The sequence below is a fragment of the Pinus tabuliformis genome, chromosome 9 (genome assembly GCF_031772625.1).
Source record: "Pinus tabuliformis cultivar Carrire ecotype Pingquan chromosome 9, CPIR1, whole genome shotgun sequence".
In the NCBI taxonomy this organism is placed as follows: domain Eukaryota; kingdom Viridiplantae; phylum Streptophyta; class Pinopsida; order Pinales; family Pinaceae; genus Pinus; species Pinus tabuliformis.
The window spans coordinates 1021375618-1021394139 of NC_142307.1; the positions used below are offsets into that span (position 1 = coordinate 1021375618).

An 18522-nucleotide genomic window follows, 5' to 3' on the forward strand; every position below is an offset into this window, starting at 1 on the left:
ACCTCCTATTTTTTCAATATTGACTCTATAGGGCGAGTCACTAGGTGTATTATGGGTGTGCGATGCATTTGTGGGAGATACCAATTGGATTTCCATTGATTGAGAGTACGCTATGTGCTATGGATAAAGACTGGCCTTGTGTGGTGTATGATGCAACCTTTATCACAAAGATTAATAGTCTACAGGTTTTAAGGTCGTAGTGCATCAAGGGCAACACTCTCATCTCTTCTTTGATTCGGCCCCATAGCCAATGGTATCGCAACAACTCTTTCCAGATGGTCACATGCCCATGTCATGAGTGGTAGCACAGTCGCTGAAGAGGATGGGCCAACTAGCCATAACTTTACAAAGAGTTATTCTGTGACTTGTCTACACTAGAAAAGGTCACAGAGTCACATTATAATCGAGGTCACATATTCAGGATGTATGAGGAGCTTCCTGGCACGACTTCAAGACTTGTGGTGGGGTCACCAGGTCGCAACGCAAGTTGGGTTCCATCTTCTGGTTAAGTGTTGAAGGCCTGGGATGTGACCTAGCGACTTCAGGATAGTAGTGACTATGTGGAGACACAATTTCATACCCAAGTGGCCCCTCCACTTGTTGACTAAAGATACAAACAATTCGGTTTCGAATACATGACAGCATTGAGATTCTCTTTAAAACAATTTCAAGTTCAACATCTTCGTGGAAGATTACCTCCATTATATCCATTATCAGATTTTGAAGCATCAAAATGTTCATTAAACCATGGGGAATGCATGCTATTTTGTACAACAGATCTCAAATTTGGGTTGCAATCATCGTTAATGAGTGAAACCAAATAACTCCCCTCTAAAATAATCGACCTCCAAAATTGTTGTCAATACCAACTGGGAGAATCATCCAACATGCATGTCATATGAACATGTTAAGCTTCCCAAAAGGAATCATGCTGATGAAGTGGAATATCCTCATATGTGAAGTCACTGTCTATGGTGCTTACGTGGAGAGAGAGCTTGAAGCCCAATTCCTGTTTCATGATACAGTTATTAACAACCATGGAAAAGAACCAACTTGGTGGACATATTAGCTGGTTCATCCCTGAAAAATTCAACTTCAAAGAAATACCTAATGCATTGACACCCCTAACGAAAGAGATCCCATAAGAGAAAAAATGTCGATGTAGACCAAAGCATGCGTATGGCCATAGAGTGGCACAAAGTGGAAAATAAGAACAAGAGGCAATTCTATCACAAGAGATGCGTAAAACAAAAAGTTGGCTCAATAGCAAGGTTCCACACTTCCTTGACATACTCAATATCCCTTTCCTGAGGAGCATGTAGAACAATTGTGGTTGAGCCGACAACACACCGAATACAACCCAAAATTCCAAATATTTGTAGTTTCTCTCTCAAAATAATATGTGCAATAATTGTGCTGACAATGATGTTAAGTGTTCCCAATGGAGTCACAAGAATAGCTGGAGTGAAAGCATAAGCTGCAAAGTTGGCTACCTCTCCAACAGTCATGGTAATCATGCTTGCCCACCAAAGTGGCTCATACAAATATGAGTAGCCTCCTATTCCCTTTTCCTCCAAATATATACTCCCATTAACCCATTTCACAAACATTCATTAATGATGCATCATTACTCCAAGTATGAACATTGTTCCATTCAGTGCCATTACTTGTGCTATGACATAAATGTCCTCATGATGATCTCCATTTCACCTAGTTGAATAAGTCTCCATATCATGTGCTTGTCATGAGTTGCTTCTTGCAACAAGACCCATTCTTGTATGTTATGAAAATCCCAAAGTAGGTGTTTCACGAACTTTATGAGTATATGTCCACTAGAAATATTGTCTCCTCCTTTAGGTTCCAACCTGCATGGAACATTACAATGTAAATTAGTTCATAAGGCTTCAAATGACATTGTTTAATAACTGGAGTACTACAACCTTTGGTTCATAAAAAACATGGGTATAATCTTCCATAAATATATTAATATAAGGTTAAAGAATTCAAAAGAACATGTTCCTAATACCCATTTGATATGACAAAATGTAATGCACTGGTCTTGCAATCAAACAACCCTAGAAATTTGATTGGTCCTTAATCAAATTAATTACTAAGGTAATGTTGTTATGTGAAGCCATCCTTATCATGATCCAATGATAAGGTACCAGAATGACATAATGCTAACAAGAATGCAACCCCAGAGGATATGGATTTTCAAGGGTGGATAAGGATAATGGCATATTTACATAGTCGACCAAATCAGAGATGAAGTGATTTCTTATTCCTTTTGAACATGCATTATGAAAGCAATGAGTCTACGTGAACCCCTAATGAAACAATAAGATCAATGCATCAAATGAAACATGGTCAGTGATGAAGGATATGCCTATGATTTGTATAATATTTCTAGAATGATGGGAACAAAGACCCTAATGCACACCAAAAACTGATATGAGCAATGGAAGACACATGAAATGAGAAGCTATAGGGTTTAGAAAAAGACAACAATCATCAAAGTCCTAGTGCAGATGCTAAGATGGGGAACCAGTCAAGAACCTAGGAGGATATGCTTTGTGATGACTCCTACCATGATGTCATTCAATTTTGATGAGAATGCACCCCTAGAGGCATGTGAATTATGTTAAACAGGAAGGGGATCATTCTTTTGTTGATTTAGGGTTTCTCCCTAAACCCTAGTATGGTCAACATAAGGAAAGACATATTGGAGTCTTGTCTTCCCACACATTGTGCCACCACTGATTGAAAGGACTATTACATATGGTTAATCTCCGAAGTCATGGGAAAGAAATCACACCTCCAAAACCCTAATGCAATGGTAGGGTCAATGCGTGGGATTAGACATGACAAATGAATGCAACATGTATCACATGATTGCACGAAAGTGCATCGACAGGGCCTGATAAGAACAAGCCATGGGGGAATATCCAATCAACAACTGGAGCATCCCTTAATGGCTTGAGGCAAGCAGCGAGGGACCCAAAATTTTAGATATACCCAAAAATTTTGGGTGGTGTTGTAGCAGCTACAACAATTGATGAACCATTGGTAGAATCCAACACCTATGCCAACATGCCTATAATAGTTCGATTATGGATAATGATGCAAGGGAATATTGAACATTCACTATGGGTACCTCTTGTGTTACCTTGACCTTTACATATATTCCTTCCCCTTGTGTCTCAGTTAGGTCCTGCTAGTCGGAAAACTCCCAATTAGAAGTTCACACATGCCAGTAGTTAATGATGATGTAGATAACAAAGCATAGGGCTTATTGTATCCAAAGCTCTAAAATAGCTTTCGGTGTTGCTCCATTGCCAGTAGGCCTGGACAGTACCCCAGCGAAGTCACTTCAAGAAATCACAAACATTGCTCCACTGCTAGGAAGCCTGGCTAGTACCCTAGTGAAGTCATTGCATTAAGTTTCTGTTCAGGAAGCCTTTCTCGATCCTTTACTCTTTATTTAATTTTATTTTATTTCATGTACACGTTAGCACTTATTATTGGGCATTCATTGCGCCATGGCAGATGAGGAATCCTAACTTATTTTGTGGGCAAGAGAGGTTGTTTCTTTTTTGACAGGAACCAAAAGATATTATTGTTTAGGTTTTCTCTCATGCCAAGCTTCCACATATCATCTACAAATAACAAGCGAAGAATGAAAATAAGTCAACAAAATATTCAAGACCATGCTAAGCAAAAGGTTCAAGTTATGGGTATAGGTCATTCAAATTGATTAGGGTTCTCCACAAGTGGTCTGTTCTTATTTTCCTTATTAATAAGTTAGACTCGTAGGAGAAATATCCAGGAGGTAACTTTGATGACCAGTTCCAAGAGAAGCTACCTATTACCGTAACCATCACAACTACACACAATCATAAGGGTTAGGGTTTTATCTCTAGGGAAAAGTGACCAGGGAAGTTCTTCTATGGATTTAACATATGCAAAGAGGATGCCAAGCAATATTCCCTCAAGGTTTGAGCATGTGCACAAAAGTGTGAGAAATCTAGTCACAACACCAAAGGTTTGAAGGCGTCGGGTTCAAGAAGGCTCATCCAGTGGCATGCAACATAGAGGGAAATGCCAAGCTAGGTCAAGGCGAGTGTATGCCAAGCATGAAGATAAATGCATGATGTAATGCAGCAGGTAGGTATTATGATGAAATTCAATGTTGTGTTATGCAAATGTGTGGAAGAAATCAACCAATTACAGATAAAAGACCAGTGCAATGCATGCGTTTAGATTTCAATGCAAAATATGAATACGACAACTAAGTTCCTATGATAAATATAACACAACAAAGAATATAGAAGAAAATGATAGTAATCAAACCTTGACAGAGAAACCCTAATAAGAAACTTTGATGAACAAACCCTTATTATAAAAATAAGTAAAACATAAAACCTAAAACCTAAAACTTTAATTTTATCAGAGAGGAGGTTGAGTCATGTGAAATCAAACTTCCAATGCAGCCACTGCAGTAATTCCTGACCTGCAAAAACAATGAAGACACTGATTAGAATCTATAAACATAATTTTCCAAAAGCAAAAATGCTCACCTGTGAAACACGCACATAGCAAGAATTCCATGTCTACTTACAGGAAAATGTGCTAGAAAAGACCATTCAAGGCAAATTGCAACCTAATATTGGTAAACAGAATCACAAACATGAAATTTATAGTCATCCAACCATGATATGCATCCATTCATGCTTAACCCTAAATCCAATGTAAGTAAGGCAAGATGTTTCCTGCTAGTAGAGGAATCCACTAGATAAGATCCTTCAAACCAATCAACAACCCTATCATGATATGGAGGATGATCAACTTGATGAATTTTAAAAGAGGGGTTTTCACTCGGTCTAACTAAGAGACCTAAGGATTCAAAATAAGAAACCCTAATTGCAGAAACCTTAGTTTGAAGTTGTTCATGGATTTCGTCGAGGGCATGAGGACCTGGCATAACCATCAGTAGAATCTGAAGTGTCTCATCATCCTAACGAATCTATGAACCTTCAAATGACAAGCCATCAAATATTGGTAGTTTCACAAGATTGAGAGGTGAATGCATATGGTTATCATTACTTGTGACAGGACAACTATTGGTGAAAATATTGTTGATTGGATCAGATGTCTGAATATTGATAGATTGGAAGTTCAACAGATTTGATTCTTTAAATTTCTAAGAATGAATTGGATCAACCGAAGAGTCTCAGGCAGAGGATAGGTTAGGTGATTAGAACCTTCCCATATAGGGGATTGTAAGAAATCATTTTCTTGTATACATTCACAAACTGTACCAGCTGAGCAATAGTTAAAAAGATTTGAGATAATGGCCAGACTACTCCCTTCAGCAAACAAATTATGGTATAGAGGTTGATGCATATTAGCTTATAAGTGATGGAAAAATCTGTTTGGGGAAACGTCATCTGAATAAGAGGATTTCTAAGATAAGTTTGCATCCGACAAGATGATGCTGAGAGGAGAATGATGTGTAGAACCCTATTTTTAGAAATCCTAATTTGACTTGGCTTAGGGGTCTCATCGGGAACGTGAGAACCTGACAAGCCATCAGTGGAATTTGATGTTCCACAACTTCTTGATGACTCCCCAAACATTCGACAGGTGAATCATCAAATTCTGGTGGCTTCATAGGATCAACAGAAGTGTATGAATGATAATCACCAGAAGTGTGAGCGAATATGTTTTCGGTACAAGTACAATTTCCAAAGCCACCAGTTTGATCAAGTTGGATATCTGGCACATGAGGATCTTCTTGGATTGAGAGTGAAAAGAAATTAATGAGAGAACCATATTGAATTGGCTGAGATGTAAGGTCCTCTTCTTTACCTGTTAGAGACTACAAATGGAAGAGATCAAGAACAAGGGATTCAAAATCTGCATATTATGACTGTGAAACATCACCCCCATGTACACGATTGCAATCAACATGAGCAAGATAAAGATTTGAATGATTTGTATAAACTTGCTGGTGTAGTAGATGCATGAAATAAATCCGAGAAAAATGGATGAAAAGGGTTAGATGAAAGGGAACCAATTGGACTAAGACTCACATCCTACACAAACAGATTTGCATGCATGTCATGGCTCATTTATTTAATGGGACATTCAACTTTATGTGAGATAAGACCCAGGCCATTGCTGAAAGGTGAATGAAATTCAAGAATAGAGTGAGAAATGTGTTCAATGAAATCGAGCTTGGTTTCATTAACATGGGGAGAGGTTATATCAACTTGATCAAGTTTAGATTCAACATCAAAAGGATGTATAAGAGCTTCAGAGTCAAGACAATTTGATTCTTCCCAGAAAGCACTTTTCATCACCTAAACCATTTACGACCAAAATAATATTATGTAACAAATCAAGAGGAGGATGAGAATTCCCACAAGTAGTAATTTTCTCCTCAGAGGCTTGAGGTCATTCTAGATACAGAGAGATAGGAAAAACAAGATTACAGGTAAAACCTGGACAACCTGTAACTTGGAGATTATCATGATACTCCTGAGAATCAGGATTTGTTTTAGATTAAAGGTGCTGCAGAGAAACAAGAACCAATTGTTGAAATTTTTACTCTGATACAACCAATTGACATATCCTTCAGGAAATTCAAAACAAAGGTGAACAAATATAATATCACAATCCTCTAAATATTCTTCAGGTTTCACTCTAATCTCATTTATCCTTCTAAACACATCCTAAAAATCGTACCTGTGAAATGCTTATCGGAGCTTACCGGTGAGTTGCTCGAATGAATGGATGGAAGCTGCTAGAAATGTGTGGCACCATTGCTTGACATGACCTTCAAGGGTGAGGGAGAAGAGCACACAAGGAAACTCTTCATCATCGATCTGAGAAGATTCACAAAACTCGAGGAAATAAAAAATGTGCTCAGTTATGGAAGTTCCATTCTCACCATCAAACTTTAATTGAGACAAGTGGTAAAGATGCTCAATGGGGATGGAACATTGGAAAATGGAAAAATCATATAAACACCCTGGGAGCAAGATTCAAGATGGAGCCATTTACAGATATGAGACTAAACTGCAGGCTCTAAGGTCTTAGCTTGTCATCTATCCCTCCTTCTAGCACCAATTTTTTGACGGGTTGAAATGTACTGCCAACAACTAGGAGGTATGCCCCGTGTGAAGTTCTAATTAGACCTCACACCATTTGGGATAGGAGTCTCATCCAGTATGTGGGCCTGACTACCAACATGAATGTTTCCACTCTTGGTTAGCAAATGAGAAGGTGTTAGAGTGGGGACAGTGATGAAATTCCCATACAGTGAAACTAAATTAGCCCAAGATTGGCATATTGCAAAAAGAGGTACAAACAACTCTTAGCGACAATAAGAACAAGTATGCCATGAGAGAGGGACTAGTGAGCTAACATCCAACCTGACATACAATAAATAGGAACATGCCAGAAGTTAATGCAAAATAGTTCACAATACATCACCGACATGGTAAGAACAAAGTAAACACGGATTCGAAATCAAAACATACATGAAACAACTATGAATTATTCCATAACATATTGCGCATATGAAAGAACACATACAAATACACTGAAAATACCAGATACCCAATAAAACCACCATTAATAAGCATGGGAATCAGTGTCAAAGATGAAGAACGTCTTATTAATGTTGTTGCAACTTCAAGTACATATCTTGCAATTGGTCAAAACCTAATAGTGGAACATGGGTTGCTCATACCATTTCCCAATGTAAAACCCCAGCCTCACTGCAACTCCACTCTACTAATTGCCTAGAGTTGAGTGGCTCTAGCTCTAAAGCATAAATCAACTAACTAATCATAGCATCAACTCAGGTGCTAGTCCCCTAAAAATGAGGCATGAGGGCACATTTATGGAGAGGAGGTGATTGTTCACCTACTGTGACCCTTGACCTCCCCTCATGACCTTTTAGCTACCCTCATGATTCTTGAGCTTACATACTTCATTCTTAGGCCTAAATATTGTTACATGCTCGAATCAGGCCTAACATACCTGCCAACATTATGGTTGGAGATATTTACATTACAGTGAAGGAGGGAGAGGAGGAGGATTTAGAGGGTCCTTGTAAACCGTAGAATGTGATTTGACCACATGCTACAATGATGCAGATGATAGATCCTCAGACATGCCTATTTTCTTGTCATTGTGCCTTACTTGCATTCAGTCATCTTATGCTACCAAGCTTTATGAGTCTGAATGGTTCCAATTCTAATTTCATTGAAACCTTGATTGCGTAGATTTTGCGGAAACCCTAGCTTCCTTTTCTAAGTCAACATTATTTCCCTTCCCTGTGATCTTTCATTGAGATTGACATAATGTCTAAGGAGCCATGACTTCTTCCCATAGACAAGCATTCTCATGCCCTCTCTCCACCTGCCAGAAAATAACATGGGTCAGGCATATTTATAACAAAAAATGATAATAAAAATACAATCAACTGACTGAAGAAAAAACATTAAAATAAATAACATTAGTTTAGACCCATGTGCGGTCAGTTTCTATGTCACAACATTATAATGCATGTACAACTTATGTAGGATCTATGGTCTAATTCAAAAGGCTCTTTATCAACTAGTGAAAAATATTTGAGGCTTTTCTACCATCCATATACATGAAAAGTGCCTTTCGGACAATGCCTCTTTGGTTTAGAATCCCAGACCTCTTGTAATGGCTACAAGTGTTTTCCTATTACGATGTGCACTAATACATGAGCTTTAGGTACCATTTTCTTGGTGAGCGCTTCTTTTTTCAAGTCTCTTGCCCCATTAGTTGCAATACAAGGCTTCGACTGCTTGTTACATTTAATCTGTGAGGTGTCTTTCCAAAATTTCCAACCCATTCACAAATGCATACCATAAAATAATTAATTGAGGATATCATGTAAATCCTAATCATCCTTAGGTTCAACCTCATGGATGGGGATCGTCCTGCAAAAATATGACCGAGACTAGCTTGTGTTCATCCCGCGACATAATGATAAAATGACTGAGAGATAAAATGCGATGGGGATTGGGCAAGTCGCATTGGATGTGGGTCGCAAATGTGGCCTCGAATGCAAGTCACACATCATCTTGGGACGTAAGTCACATTTTCTTTCGAGAACAATTATGTGACTTAGCGACCCTGGGAGGAGTTGCATAACCGCAAAGGAGGTCATGTCGCATTTTCTAGCTACTCCCAGAGTTGCGACTTCGCAACTAGACTCTGTCGAGTAATGCTCTATATAAGTGTATGTTGTTAAGGGTTTTACAAATCCTGTGATCCACCACCGTGGAATCTAATCCATGTTCTCTATGTTCCTTTTGTGTTACCAAATCGCAATGAACACAAGTGTGGTCCCCAGTAGTTAATCATGATTCATGTTTTTTCATTGGGATGAAGTGAAAAATCACTTTCTTGAGGCATGAGACATGGAAAACTGGATGGATTTTTGCAGTAGGCGGCAAATCCAGCTTGTAGGGACTTCTCCAATGCGCTGAACTACTTGATATGGTCCGTAGAATTTTGGAGATAGTTTCTGACAACCCTTATCTTTGAGTGATGTTTGCTTATATGGTTGCAGCCTCAAAAAGACCTGATCCCCTTCTTCAAATTGGCACTCTGAGCAATGCTAGTCTACCTGTTTCTTCATGCGGTTTTCAGCTTGATGAAGATTCTCTCTAAGATAGGCGAGCATGGTTGCACGATTTTGTAGGAGTTGATCCATTGCTTGTACCTTTGAGCCCCATTTGATATAAGAAGTAGGGGAAGGAGGGAGTTGACCATATACTGCTTCATAGGGAGTCATTTTGGTGGTGGCATGATAGTTAGTGTTATACCACCATTCAGCCAGAGGTAACCATTGTACCCAAAGATGTTTCTTTTCTGAAGCGAAACACCTAAGGTAGATTTCCAGAAATCTTTTTACGGCTTCCGTTTGACCATCCGTTTGTGGATGATAAGAAGTACTGAGTTTTAGCTGGGTGCCTTGTAGCCTGAAGAGCTCCTGCCAAAAATTACTGGTGAAGATCAGGTCGTGATCGGACATAATAGAAGTGGGCATGCCATGCAATTTGAAGATCTGATCCATGAAAGATTGAGCGACCAAAGTCGGTGTAAACGGGTGGGGTAGGGTGCAGAAATGAGCATGCTTCGAAATTCTATCCACAACCACCATGATGACTGACTTGTTTCCTGACTTTGGAAGACCTGTAATGAAATCCATAGAAACCTTCGTCCATATTGCTGCCGGGATGGGCAACGGTTGTAATGTGCCTGGTGCTTTGACAGTCTCCCCTTTGTGGCATTGACAGACATCGCATTCTGCTACAAAAGTGAGGATGTCCTTTTTCATGCCTGTCCAAAAAAATTATCTTCTGGTGCGAGCATACGTCTTCTGAAAGCCTGAATGTCCTGCAATGGGGGATGAGTGCAATTCTGCCAAAATGCGACTTTTGAGGGTGGATGTTGGTGATATTACGACTCTGTCCCTGTAGCGAAGAATCTCATCCTGCCACGAGTAGCCCTTGGTGGAATTTGGATCCGCCTGCAATTGAGAAATGAGTTGGGAGAGCCCTGGATGTGAAAACCATTCCCTGCGAGCTTCTTCAATCCATTCTGGAATGGGAAGGGAAATTTCTAGCAGGGTACTTCCCTCCTCAAATTGGCGAGATAATGCATCTGCTACACTATTTTCTTGCCCTTTCTTGTAAATGATCTCATAATCATATCCCAGCATTTTGGCGAGCCATTTATTTTGTTGTGGGGAGGATAGGCGTTGCTCCAAAAAATATTTAAGACTGTGATGGTCTGTGCAGATTTGGAAACGTCGCCCCAATAAGTAAGGTCGCCAGGTCTCTACTGCATGTAAAATGGCCATCATTTCCTTCTCATAAGTAGATTGGCCCAGATTCTTCCCACTTAGTTGTTGGCTTGTGAAGGCCAAAGGTCGCCCTTCCTGCATTAAGATCGCCCCAATACCCGTACCCAAAGCATCACATTCAATGACAAAAGATTTGGTGAAGTCAGGTAGTGCTAAGACTGGAGTGGAACACATGGCATTTTTGAGAGCTGTAAATGCCTGTTGTGCATCCTCATTCCAGAAGAATGAATTTTTCTTCAGGAGTTGAGTGAGGGGCTTCACTATGCGACCATAATTGCGGACAAATTTTCAATAATAGCCTATGAGACCCAAAAATCCTCTCAAGCTCTTCAAGGTCTTAGGTTGAGGCCAATCCTGCATTGCCTGGATCTTTTTGGGGTCCACCTTGACACCTTCATGCCCCACAATGTGGCCCAAATACTCAACTTCTTCCATGCCAAACGAACACTTGGACATCTTGACAAATAATTTATGCTTGCGGAGCAGTTGCAAGAGTAGATCTACATGTTGAAGATGTGCGGCCCAAGTGCAACTATAGATGAGGATGTCATCGAAGAAGACAAGGACAAATTTCCTGAGATATGGGTTGAGAAGGTGGTTCATAAGGCTCTGAAAAGTTGAGGGGGCATTACAAAGACCGAATGGCATGACCAGGAACTCATAATGGCCTTCATGAGTTCTGAAAGCATTCTTTGGAATGTCGACTTCCTTCATGCGAATTTGGTGGTAGCCCGAGCGAAGATCCAGCTTAGTGAAGAATTGAGCCCCATTGAGTTCATCAAGCAAATCGTCAACCACCGGGATGGGAAATTTACCTTTGACTATCAACTTATTGAGGGCCCTGAAGTCTGGACACATCCGCCAGTCCCCATCTTTCTTGAGCACCATGACCACCAGTGATGAATAAGGACTAATGCTGGGATGAATGACACCTACTTCCAAAAGTTCCTTGATTATTTTTTCTATTTCATTATTTTGGGTGAACAGATATCTGTATGGGCGCACATTTGGGGGTTGGGCCCCTGGAACCAAGTTGATGCTATGATCATGTTCCCCTCTTGAGGGTGGAAGCTCATGAGGCTTGTCAAAGACTGGCAGATGGTTATTTAAAATCTGTTGCATCTCAGGATGAATCGGCAGAGACTTGGTTTCGACTGCCTGGATGGCATTAAATTGAGCTATAACTCCGTGATGGCCCTTTTTTAGAAAGTTTTCCATCCTATGCGAGCTGATGATAGAGGGAGCTCCCGCCTGGAGTCCACGGAGGGTATGTGTGGAGTTGTTCTGCTTAAAACTCATATATAACTCCTGGAAATCCATTGTGATTGGCCCAAGAGTGCAAAGCCATTCAGCACTGAGGACAATTTCGCACCCTCCCATGTGTATGGAAAACATGTGGGTCTTCAACTGATAATCCCCCATTTGAAGTTTGACATTTTCACAGCGGCCTTCACATTTCATTGTGCCCCCATCCGCAATTTGGACTTGGAAGTTAGAAACTACTCGTATAAAACAATGCACCGCTTCCGCGACTTTTTGATGGATGAAATTATGTGTACTTCCACTATCAATCAAGACTACTACTGGACAATGTTTAATAAAACCTTTGATTTTAAGAGTTTGAGGTGAAGAAATCCCTGCCAAAGCATGCAGCGAAATAACTGGTTCGTCAAAGACATTGTCCTTTTGGTTGTCCTCTTCTACCGCCTCATGTTCCTCCAGTGGTGGATCTTCCTCTGATGAGCTGTAATCAGTGGCATCAATTTGAAAAAATTTGGGCTCCTTGTATTTATGACCTGGGGAGTATTTTTCATCACAGTAGTAACATAATCCTTACTTTCTTCTTTCGGCCATTTCTGCAGGTGACACCTTTTGAACCTTAAGTGTTTGAGTCGTGTTGTGAGCCTGTGGGGGGCGACCCTTGGCGGTGAAATTTGGATAACTGTACTGGGCTGCTAATGCACGTTCCACATTACGAGCTACCTTAAAAGCCTCTGTCCATGTGGGAGGGTGGTGGAGTAAGACGTGGGCTTTTATGGCTTCTTTAAGACCGCTAATAAAACATTCCGTGTAGAACATATCTGAGAGACCCCTAGTGCGGAAGGCTAAGGCTTCAAAGGCTATAATATATTCATCCACTGTGCCAGTCTGTCGGAGCTTAGTAAGACAACCCAAAAAAGAAGATTCCTGGTCAAAGCATTCTGTAAGAGCTTTTTTGAAGGAGGTCCAAGTCCTAAAAGGTCCATTGCAATGTTGATGCCATTCCCACCATTGCCACCTTTCATTGTCCAAGTACATGCTCCCCACCATAAGCTGGGTCTCATTATCTAAGATGTTATTTATATTGAAATACTGCTCCATTTGTGCTATCCATGCTGCTAGGTGAGAACCATCAAATTTATGCATATCCAACTTGGGAGATCGTGGACGAGATTGTTGGTGGGGGCCCCCGAGGTGAAGAGAGTGGCTAGACTCACCCTCACTATGTCCATTGCCAATATACGCCTCCTCATGGGATTCTTCCTTGCCCATCGGGATTATGCTTGGGATTATGCTAGTTAGTCGGTCAAGCTGAATTTGGAGGGATTGCAAGGATTCTTCAAGTTTGTCCATCCTCTCATTGGCCATAGCTTGAGCTCTAGTTTCTACCATGCACCGACCTGATGTTCTTGAAAATTGGGACCGCCCAAAAAAAAAAATTCACTAAAAATTGAATGGTACCACCGTGCTCAGCTCGTCGTCTTGATTCTGATGTGCTAGATCACCAATAAGCACCTCGGGAGATCTCAGACTTTTTTTTCTGAAAACTCCTAACAGAGTTTTACTCCTTCCTTAGGAATACTGCAGTAGCCGAATCCTCAAAATGTCAATGCTACCAAAAGTCCTGCGAAAATCATGCCCCGGTATAGGAACCCCACACAACTACTCAGATCAGGTGGATCTGAGAGATCTGAATGGCGGATTGGATAGCCCTGAGCGGCGGAACAAATTGCTGCTGCGGATTTGATGGATCTAATAGATCAGAATGGCTAGTCTGCTAACTCAGAACTGCAGGACTGATGTCTATTGCTGCTGCACCCCTTTGCGCGAGCGGATCTGGCAAAGATGATGTGTGATCCCCAGATAGAAAAGGGAACTATGGTCTCGAGGAGTGTCAGGTGCTACAGATCGCAATATACATAAGGGTCTGACAGTAGTACTCGGCCCAATGTTTCAGGGCTCTAACTAAGGAGGATCAACTGTACCCTTAGCCGTACAACCCGACTACCCTATCGTACGGGCAAGTAATCTCTCCGAGTGCTGTTCTCGGTGTACTGTAGCAGCAAGACGGCCGACGGTTTATCTATGGCGAGGTTGCAGAGGAGCTAAGGGGCTTCTGATATACCCAGAAGGTACTTAGAAGACAGTCCGTACGCGGTTCTGTCTAATGCGCTACTACTCGAAGGGGTACCCATAGGGGTTACAAGGGAGTCCAACAAGCATGACCACCTCTTGTATTTCTTGCATGCAAGCCTCCCCAAATCCATAGGTTTATGCGCTCAACAACAGATCCCATGGTTTAAAGACGTCGAAACACATCTCTAGCCAAAAAAAAATTTGCTAAGAAATGGAGATACCACTGGCCCTGGAAAGTGCTTTGATACCACTTGTTATGCTCTTAACCTGTAAAAGATACCCAAATACAGAATATGCGAAGAAAGATACCCAGAACATAGAATAGTGAGAGACAACAACAAATATTTTATTATTCAGAAAGCAATGTTCACTAGCCTCTTCGAGGGGGCAACCTCCAATAGAGCAGAGCTCGATACAGAAATAAGACACGATGCTCCTCGCAGGGAGTCTCTATCCTTTATATATGACTCATACATGCAATACCATGGATGAATACCATGGATTTTATTAATACCATCTATCTAATACCATGGCCCATTTGCAACTAACTGTGGTCCCATCATTAATTGCGGGTTAACCACTTACAATTATTAATATGGGCTTTATTGACTCTTTACTATGACTCAATCCCACTACATAAATAAGGGGGTTAGGGTGGGACCCTAACACGTTGAAGAGGATGGGCTAGACTGGACATCAACATTATGAAGAGTGATTCTACGACTTGTTTACACTAGAAAAGGTCACAGAGTCACATTATAATCAAGATCACATATTTAGGATGGATGAGGAGCTTCTGGTGTGACTTCGCGACTTGTGGAAAGGTCCCCAGGTTGCAATGCAAGTTGGGTCACATCTTCTGGTTAAGTGCTAGGGGCATGGGATGTGACCTACCAACTTTAGGACAATATTGATTATGTGGAGACATAATTTCATACCCAGGTGGCCCCTCCACTCATTGACTGAAGATACAAACAATCTAGTTTGGAATACATGATAGTGGTGAGATTCTCCTTAAAAAATTTGCAATTTCAACACCTCCATGGAATATTACTTCCATTGTATCCATTATCTAATTTTGAGGCATCAAAATATTCATTAAACCATGGGGCCTGTATTTTCTTCTGTACACCAGATTTGGAATTTGGGTTGCATTCCTCATTAATGAGTGAAACCAAACAACTCTCCTCCAAAATAATTTCCCTCCAACACTGTTGTCAATACAAACTAGGAGAATCGTCCAACATACATGTCATATGAACACGTTAAGCTTCCCAAAAGGAATCTTGCCAACGAAGCGGAATATCCTTAAACGTGAAGTCGTCATCCAAGGAACTTATGTGAAGAGAGAGCTTGAAGCCTGATTCCTGTGTCATAATACAGGTATTAACAACCATGGAAAAGAACTAAGTTGGTGGACATATTAGTTGGTTAATCTCAGCTTCAAATAAATACCTAATGCATTGACACCCTTAACCAAAAGAGATCCCATAAGAGAAAAAATGTCGATGTAGACCAAAGCATGTGCATTGACATAGAGTGGAACAAAGTGGAACATAAGAACAAGATACAATGCTATCACAAGAGATGCGTAAAAAAAAATTTGGCTCAGTAACAAGGTTCCACACTTCCTTGATAGACTCATTATCCCTTTCCTGAGGAGCATGTAGAACAATTTTTGTCGAGTTGACAACATAGAGAATACAACCCAAAATTCCAAATATGTTCAATTTCTCTCTTAAAATAATATGTGCAAGAACTGCACTGACAATGATGTTGAGTTCTCCCAATGGAGTCACAAGAATAGCTAGAGCGAAAGCATAAGCTGCAAAGTTGGCTACCTCTCCAACAGTCATGGTAATCATGCTTGCCCACCAAAGTGGCTCATACAAATATGAGTAGCCTCCTACTTCCTTTTCCTCCAAATCCATCCTCCCATGAACCCATTTCACCAACATTCATCAATGATGCATCATCACTCCAGGTATGAACACTGTTCCAGTCAGTGCCATTACTTTGTGCTATGATAGAAATGTCTTCATGTTGAGCTCCATTTCCCTTAGTTGAATAAGTCTCCATATCGTGCAATTGTCATGAGTTTCTTATTGTATGTTATGAAAAGCACAAAGTAGGTGTTTCACTAACTTGATGAGTATATGTCTGCTAGAAAAATAGTCTACTCCTTTAGGTTTTGACCTGCATGCCACATTACAATGTAAATTATTTCATGAGGCTTTGAATGACAATGCTTAATAACTTGAGTACTACAGCCTTTGGTGCATAAAACCATGGGTATAATTTTCGAGAAATACATTAACATAATTCTTAAAGAATTCAAAAGCACATGTTCCTAATACCCACTTTCATATGACAAAATGCAATGCACCAGTCTTGCGATCAAACAACCTGTTATCACCCCAAGAAACTCTCCTAGGTTGTAGCTCAGAGATGCTCGGGAACATATAAATTCAACTTATTGTTGCAAATGGATTAATGGAAGGAATGATGCTTGTTCAAGCCAAATAACCACTTCTACTTTGCTTGACTCCAGACATGCGTGAACACCCCCAGAATACAAGGCTTTAGACCACCAATTACTCACAGTTTAAGGATTGGGTGAATATGGAGAATACTGACCACACCAACAGATGCACACTTAATTCCCAAATGCACAGATAGGATGACAACTCTCTGGCACTAGTGGAAAAGAAACCTGAATAACCCATTCACTGATACATACAAAATTTTAACACAGAGGTAGGATGACAGCTACTCTAATGCTAAACATCAAGAGTTCAGAAATGCAGCATATCAAGCACAACTTGGAACAGAAGAAGAATGGACAGTGAGCAATTAACAGCAAAAGAAGCTTGTATTAGCTGAAAATGAAGATGAGACACTGCAAGTATCAAAGTAGTTACAATCTCCAGAAGTTGAACCTTACATCAAAACATCAACCATCAACTCTGTTTACATCTTATTTTCGGTTATATATAGAGTTTCATTACAAAGGCACTCGGCCATTCTAAGTATGGAGAGGTCATAATTGACCACCAACCACTTTAACTACTTGATGGAGTCTCTGGTGCATTTGATTTCTTTAGTGGATAATTTCGATCTTTTTCCTGTGCTCTATTGTCCTCTCAGGTGGCTGAGGTGTCGTATAGGATGAAATCCCATAACTGTTAAATGCGGTTATCTACTCGAGCTCTGTCCTTTTCCTTCTCGGCCATACTGTCTGTTGAATGCGGTTGTTGAGGAGGAAATGCACCTGGTACTGGTAGACTGGTCACCTTCGTCCTTCGGGAGCACGGAACAGTTAAGAGACGCGGACTGCATAGCAGGTGGACGAGTAGGAGGAAGGAGAAGGGTCGGTTGTCGGATCAGGAGGATAGACGGTAGAGATGACTTGGCGGGGGATATCGGAAGAAGCGGGAGTAGAATGAGCATGGGTCGTTGGATCTTGGCGGAACTGATCCAACGGTGGTCAGGTGAGGAAGGTGCGCAACGGTTATCGGGCGAGGACAGAGGATTAAGCAGTAAGTGGTCTTGATCGCACCGCCTTTGGGCATTAGGCGGTAAAAGGGTGAGGGCGTGCGATTCCATTCAGCGCGTGACACGTAGCGATAGAGGAGAGAGAAAAACCGCTCTCCATCGCGTGCTAACATGCCATCGCTTTGTGGGTGCGAAATGCGCGAAGGCCGTTCGAACTTGACGGAACTGATCGGACGGTGGAGGAGTGATTGGACGAGTCGATTTATCAGGTGCGACAGGAGTCGTCGGGTCAGATTTTTTGGTTGTTTTGGGCCTTTACATATGGCGATGTGCGATTGCGATCAGATCGCATCGCAATATCGCATCGGCGGAAGCCGAGGGGCACAGCCTTTATACACACATGGATGCGACTTGTGATAGTGATTAAACCCGAACCCGATAAAGGAATCAATTGTTTCTAGGACTGATGAAGGGAGAATGAGCAGTGCAAGGGAAGGATAAAATGACCATTGTGAGTCTCTTTTGAGCATGACCAAGGACCAAGCTCACTTCTTACCTTTTATAAATCAAAGATACGTAGCAGAGCTAACACAACCCTAGAAATGTGATTGGTCCTTAATCAAATTAATTTCTACGGTAATTTTGTTATGTTATGCCATCCTTATCATGATCCAACGATAAGGGTACAAAATGCCATAATTCTGACAAGAATG

At 40.9% G+C, this 18522-nt stretch overlaps 2 pseudogenes; both read right to left on the reverse strand.

Moving 5' to 3' along the window:
- Window positions 1-907: 907 nt before the first annotated feature.
- Window positions 908-1610, reverse strand: LOC149152177 (putative magnesium transporter NIPA4 pseudogene; annotated as a pseudogene).
- A 13969-nt stretch (window positions 1611-15579) lies between these two features.
- Window positions 15580-16245, reverse strand: LOC149152178 (putative magnesium transporter NIPA4 pseudogene; annotated as a pseudogene).
- Window positions 16246-18522: the final 2277 nt, after the last annotated feature.